This window comes from Nicotiana tabacum, chromosome 14 (genome assembly GCF_000715075.1).
Source record: "Nicotiana tabacum cultivar K326 chromosome 14, ASM71507v2, whole genome shotgun sequence".
NCBI classification, from domain to species: Eukaryota; Viridiplantae; Streptophyta; class Magnoliopsida; order Solanales; family Solanaceae; genus Nicotiana; species Nicotiana tabacum.
Genome location: NC_134093.1, coordinates 114,075,387 through 114,082,480, shown reverse-complemented (window position 1 = coordinate 114,082,480; position 7,094 = coordinate 114,075,387).

The following is a 7,094-nucleotide window of genomic DNA, read 5'->3' as shown; positions in this document are numbered from 1 at the left end:
ATCTGCATGGGCCCGGGCCACTAGACCTTGATCGCCTAAAATTTATTTTGCCCATCAAAAATGACCTAAGGAGAAATAGTCACTGTCTCGCCATCACCGTTCCTCGGATTTTGGCATTTTAGGGCCATAAAACTGGAATTTCACTCGATTCCCAGATTTTCGTGTGCTATAGCCAACGCCATCTACATGGGCCCAGGAAACCGGACCTGGATAGCCTAAAATTTTTCCGGCCCATTAAAAATGACGTAAGGAACAATAGTCACTGCCTCTTCATGACTGTTCCTTATGTTTTGACATTTTAGGGCCATAAAATTAGAATTCTGCCTGATTCTCAGATTTTCGTGTGCTATAGCCCATGCCATCTGTATGGGCCCGGGCACCCACACCCAAATCGCTTAAAATTTTGATGGCTCATAAAAAATAACCAAAGGAGCAATAGTCACCGCCTCGCAATGAAATGACGTAAGGAATAATACTCACTGCCTCGCCATGAAACAGTCATTTGCAATTATAGAAACCCAACTAAGAGTCGGGGTCGAATCCACACGGAGCTAAGATAGGAGTTACGGGTATATATTTCAATATGCGTGATTGAATTATCGAGATTGCACTTCCACAAAAGATTGGTTTTCTATTTCTAATTTTACTCTATTTATTGCAAAATAAAGAAAGAATACTAGAGATAATTATTTTTGGGGTTTTTTCAAATTGATAAAGAGCCTAGGGCTATGACCATTACCTAGGTGTTTGCCTAATGGGATAAAAACTTTAATGCTTGTTCTATTGACTGGGGTGTATTATAGCTATCAACTCTAAATAACCCACTCAATACCTCTCGGTCAGAGAGTGTTTTTCCCAATTTGTCTTTCTCAAGACCAAATGGGTATCACACAAAACAGTTGATAAAAGCTCAAGTCGGGTTATTACTATCTCTAGGTTGAACCCTTTAATTGGGTAAATCAATCTCTCAATTGACCCAATCCCAATTCCTTATTAGCCAAGTTATCCTAGACTAGGTTTCTCTTTCTCAAGAAGAGACTAAGTCAAATAGGCATGAACTGATGTTTGCAACCTTTAATTCCATAAATTAAAGCATGAACTAAGATAAATAATAAATACACAATCATAAACAAGCACTAAATTATATACCCATAAGGTTTACACACTAGGGTTGGGTCACATCCCTAGTAAAAATCTAGCTACTCATACTTGGGGTTGAAGAAAATGAAGAAGAAAGACTAATTAAACTGATAATTAAAGATTAAAATGGCTAAATCTATTGTAAAATACACCAAAGCAAAGTAAACTTCTAAAACTGGCAAAGAAAAATGGCTACAGTTATTGCTGATGTTCAAACTTGACCCAATTTTGTGAAACTCGTCTATTTATACAAGGCTAAAAATCATGGACAAAAATACCCCTCGGGAGGTTCTGCAGCCGCACAATTCCATGTGCGGTCCACAGATTTCTTCATCTGATAGGAGCAGGACTTCTGCGGCTGCACAATTCTGGACTGCGGCCGCGAAGCAGCTTTTCTGTGATCCACAAATTTAGAACTGCGGCCGCAAGACAATCTTCCGCGGTCCACAATGTCAGGATTGCGGCCGCACAAATATTGTGTGGTCCGCAATTTACTGAGGTCCTAGACTTGGAAATTTGAATACTCTCTGATCTTGAATATTAGCCTAGCTTTTGCGACGGCACAGTTCATGTACGGTCCGCAATTTGCATAGTTGTCTGTAGATTTTTCCCTCTTTGGTTGCGACCGGAGATGGAATTCTGTGGTTCGCAATTTCTTCTGCGGACCGCACAATTTATGCTTATGTGCCCCTTTATTGCCTTTTGCTTAGACTGCTCCTTTTTTAGTCGGATTTCATCTGGGGAGCCCAACTTCCAGCATTCCTGCAAATTTGTACAATTTCATTAGTTCCGAGATCACAATTCAATGCTTTTAGACTAAAACAAAAGTTAAAAGGTGCTAATAAGTAGTCAAAATCCCCACTTATCAACGGGCCATCGGGCCCGGATCACCTAAAAGTTTTCTAGCCAATCAAAGACGATGTAAGGAACAATAGTCACCATCTCGCCATGACTGTTCCTCATTTTTTGGTTTCTAGGGCCATAAAATAGGAATTCCGCCCGATTCCCAGATTTTCTTGTGCTATAGCCCACGCCATCTGCATAGGCCCCGGCAATCGGACCCGGATCGCCTAAACTTTTGTTAGCCCATTATAAACTACCTATGGAACAATAGTCACCGTCTCGCCATGGCCGTTCCTCATTTTTTGGCATTTTAGGTGAGCCATACACACATCAGTTGGGACCAACAATTACGCACACTACTTATGTATTATCAACAAGGCGACAAGTTAAACATTTATGCACATATAGTTCTAGAGTGACATTGGGGCATCAAAAGTTGACTTTACTCATCAAGGACTCTTTCTCTATCATGTAGGTCATGGTTGATTCCAAACTCCTCCTTCTCTACTTTCCGGTTGCCTGACTCACTTAAGCACTTTAACACTCAGTCCAAAGATTTATGAAAGATTCACTCATCTCTCTCAAGAGAATGTCTCAAGTACGGCTTCAAGTACCATAGGCTTGCCCCTCATGTAGATCGCCACTAATGTAACCTCACTCAGCTCGAGATCAAATAGGACTTCTTTCGGGATGTAATGAAGGCTTTTGGATTAGGGTTGGATACAATATGGTTGAGTAGTTACACTTTTCCTTAAGCACTCTATTTTTTTATTCTCGGCTCACACTTTGCCAATTCTTTTAGGCACTTTATTTTACTTAGAGAACTAGAGAGACTTAACATCACTCTTTCTTTATCATTACATTCATTTTCTCCCTCTTTGATTTCTCCATCTTCGGGATCATTACCTCTCTTTGAATCCCTTCAACTCTTCCACTTATTCACTTTTGTTTTTTGCATTTTTCTTTTTGTTCTTTCTTTTCTTGCCTTTCCTTCTCATCCTTTCTTTTCTCTTTTTATGCCTTGATACCTTTTTCAATTTCCTCGTTTCTCCCCCAAACTTACATTTTTAGCCATTTATTTCACATGAGTGTTAAGGAAAGCTCGGATACCAAGAGAGGGTCATGACAAAACATGTCCAGGCTTGTAACATGGTTATCAAATGAGAAAGGCTCGAGGTGACTACGGATAACAACATTGGTAGGCAATAGAAAATTTCAAGAGGGCCAAGGAAAGCCTACAATCACTTCTCAAGCCAAGCAAAACTTAGGATTTTGTCTTGAAACATATTCGGGGCAAGTTCTAGACCTTTCATACGGGTACTTGGACTAGCGACAAAGTATCTCACCCCTCACACAACTGAATTGTTAAAGGGGATAGAGTCGAGGAACCCCAATGACCACATTCAAGATTGAAAATCACTATGGTTCAATTAAACCACTCGATGGTTTCTAAAGTGAACACAAGAGTCACAGAGTCACTAACTAGAGTTATTTCTTTTTAAAACCTTGTTTCTAACCATAAGCACGTAGTTAAGTGTGCAGGTACCAAATGAAGCATGTTTGACTCTTCGAGCTTGACTTAATTAGGTCTTTTTATTCATTACTACTACAATTATTACCTAAACACCAAACACGGGCTCATTCCCTTAAGAAAGTTGCCACGTTATCCATCGTTGGGACGAATCACCCGGTTCACACAAAACAACTACCTTTGGAAAGAACTGTGGCATTAAGAAAACCAAAGGCTTATTGTCTACTAAAACATAGAAAGAAGCTACTAAAACAAACAAAGAAGCTACTAACTCAAACTACGAACTAATAATGAAACCAAAATAAAGAAGCTAAATAAACAAAAACTACTGAATATACATAATGAGAGAAAAAGAGAGAATATATACATAATAAGAAAGAGAAAGAAAATAATATCAAGTTATTACAGGTCAATTGTCTCAAAATGTACCAAATATCATCAAAATAAACTCCACCCCCTGGAAAAAATTAGCATTGTCCCCAATGCTTAACAAAATAAGAGTAAAAGAGAGGAAGGAGTAAAGAAAACTCCATATGGATCCTTGGACATCTCTGTGTCCCCATAAATGTCACTGCCCTCAGTCTCATCTAACTGGATCTCATCATCCTCAGCCCTGGGTGTGATTGGGTTGGTGAATATCTGACGCACTACCTCGGCAGTGTCAACAGTAGAGCCTGGCTCCTCAGACTGGCCAGCTAGTGCTACCGGTGCTGATGGTGCTGCAGGATCTGGGCTTGAAGGGTGTGGGTCAATCAGCATGTCAAAAGGGAACTCTTCGGCTGCAGCAAGCTTGGTCATCTGCCTTCGGAGCTTGTCCACTGACTAGTTACTAGCCTGGGACTTTCTTATCTTCTTCACTTCTTTGCCCAGCTCTTCGATCACTAACCCGTGTTGTACCAAACTGAAATAGCCGCTCAAGAGTAAGCGACCTCACTGGCCACCATTGACGAAAGCTGGTGAAGGCGGCCAAACTGACAAACCGGTACTCCCAAACCTCTTTCTTTTTCGTCCTTTCAAGGCCGGTAACTGCAGCATCTCCCCCTCTACCATCATCGGGGATGTCCTAAACTAATGTATCTAGTGCCTCAGGGATAGGTGTAGTAGATGTCTCAGAAGTCTGACTAGCACTTTCTGAACCCTCGGAAGTGTTGTGGGATGATGATGGCTCGTCCCTCAGTTGGTATCTCCCTGACATCCTAGACTATACTGCTAGTTGTTCCTGAACGGAGCTTGAGTTGCCCTCTGATACATCCCTATACGGGACGTATGAACTCGTCTCGGAGAGATCTGTACCTCTCCCTCTCCCGGTTGCTATCTTTTTTTCTGATTTCAAGCTGTTGGGCACTAGGTAAGGGTCTCTTGCCTCGTCCCCGAGAAGGTTCACCTCTTCTTTTCGAAGTGTTGCCTCTGCTTCTAGATCGAACCATTTTTTGTACCAAGCAAAGACGATCATTAGTTGCAATTCAAGTTCAGATATATAAGGAGATATATAAGGACACACCAGAAGACACAGTGAGGAACACAGTTGAAACATGCTTGCAAGATAGGGATTAGCGGTCCGCACAACTCTCTCTTGCGGATGCAACTGTGAAGTGCAGTCCACACATTTTTCATTGTGGCCGTAACTCGTGAACCAAAAATATGCCAAATCTCTGATGACAGAGAATTGACTGATGTGTGGTCGCAACATGTTTTCTGCGGACCGCACATTTTTCCTTGCAGTCGCACATTGAATTATAAATATGCACACCTCTCTGAAGACAATGAAATAGTTGTTTTGCGGCCGCAATGGAAATTCTACGGTCCGCATAATTTTCCTTGTGGCCACAGACCCAATCGTTACTTAAGTTGCCCTAGACTCAACTTCTGTGGACCGTACAAAATTCTTGCGGCTGCAGAATTCAAACAATTACGAATATGCTAGTATGACTAACTAGGTTTTGCAATTGTTTGAGCAATTTTTGACATGGAAACAACAATAAAGCATGAAAACATGTTTGACAGTCCCCAATAAGCAAGTATTAGATAACACACTACGTATTTACCCCCACATGGTTGTACAGTTGAATTCCACTAAGAAATGGCCTAAATTTTGACTAAAAATCTAAAATTAAAAAAAAAGATTAACAAGATTGTGAAGCATACCAAATGAATGAGTGTGATGAGTGATTGATAACAGATGTTGTATGAATGCACAGGTAGACTCAGCAAGAACTTCAAAAGATTACTGATTTTTTTGCTCAAAGAGGGAAAAGGGTAACAGTGGCCCTAGCCCTCTATTTATACGTTTAATGTTCTTAAAGGAGAGAAGAGAGAGTGCGGCTGTAGGATTTCAATTGCGGACCGTACTTTGTTACCTGTACTTCAATTGTGGTCTCCATCTGCGGTCCGCAGAATTTTATTTACGGCCGCAGATTCCTTGTTGTGGCCGTAGATTTCCTATTGCGGCTGCGGATCCACTATTTTTTCTGACAGATCAATTTCAGAGATTTGGCATTTTTCACCTTCCATTTCTGTGGTCCGCAAGATAATTGTGCGGTCGCAGAATACTTTTGCTGCAGCAACTATAAATGTGCGGTCCATACAATTTTGCACACTTAGCCAGATATCTGTCCACCATTCCTGTAAGGCACACTTATCCATGTAGAACACATCAAATCAAGTTAGCAAAAAAATAATACCTAAATACAAAATAATAAAAGAAAAGAAAAAGAAACATGGGTTGCCTCCCAAGAACCGCCTTATTTAACGTCGCGGCATGACGCAGAATATCATCAGTTGAAATGAATCACCGCCATGACGTGGACATCTCCAACTTTTCCCAAATAGTGCTTCACCTGATGACCATTGACTCGGAATACCTCATTGTTTTTGTTTTTCAAGTCCAATGCACCAAAAGGCATCACACCCACAATTTCAAAAGGACCACTCCATTTAGACTTTAGCTTTCCGGGAAACATCCTCAGCCTCGAGTTGAACAACAATACGAGATCGCCCACCTTGAACTCTTTGTTCCAAATGTATTTATCATGAAGATAATTCATCTTTTCTTTGTACAAGGACGAACTTGCATAAGCATGATACCGGAACTCATCTAATTCATTCAAATGTGCAACCCTCAAGTTAGCGGCTACATCCCAATCAAGATTCAACTTCTTTAGAGCCTACATGGCTTTGTGCTAAAGTTCCACTAGAAGATGACAAGCTTTGCCAAACACCAACCGATATGGTGACATTCCGATAGGTGTTTTGAAAGTCGTCCGATAAGCCCATAATGTGTCATCAAGCTTCTTGGACCAATCTGTCCAGTTAGCATTCACTGTTTTGGACAAAATACTCTTTATCTCCCGGTTGGAGACTTCCACTTGACCACTAGCTTATGGATGATAGGGAGTCATGACTTTATGAGTAACACCTTGCTAAGTAAAGTGTCCAAAGCCTTGTTGCAAAAATGCGACCCTCAATCGCTTATGATAGCCCGTGGCGTACCAAACCTTGTGAAAATATTCTTCTTCAAGAACGCCACCACACTTCTTACCTCATTGTTGGGTAGAGAAATGGCCTCAACCCATTTAGACAC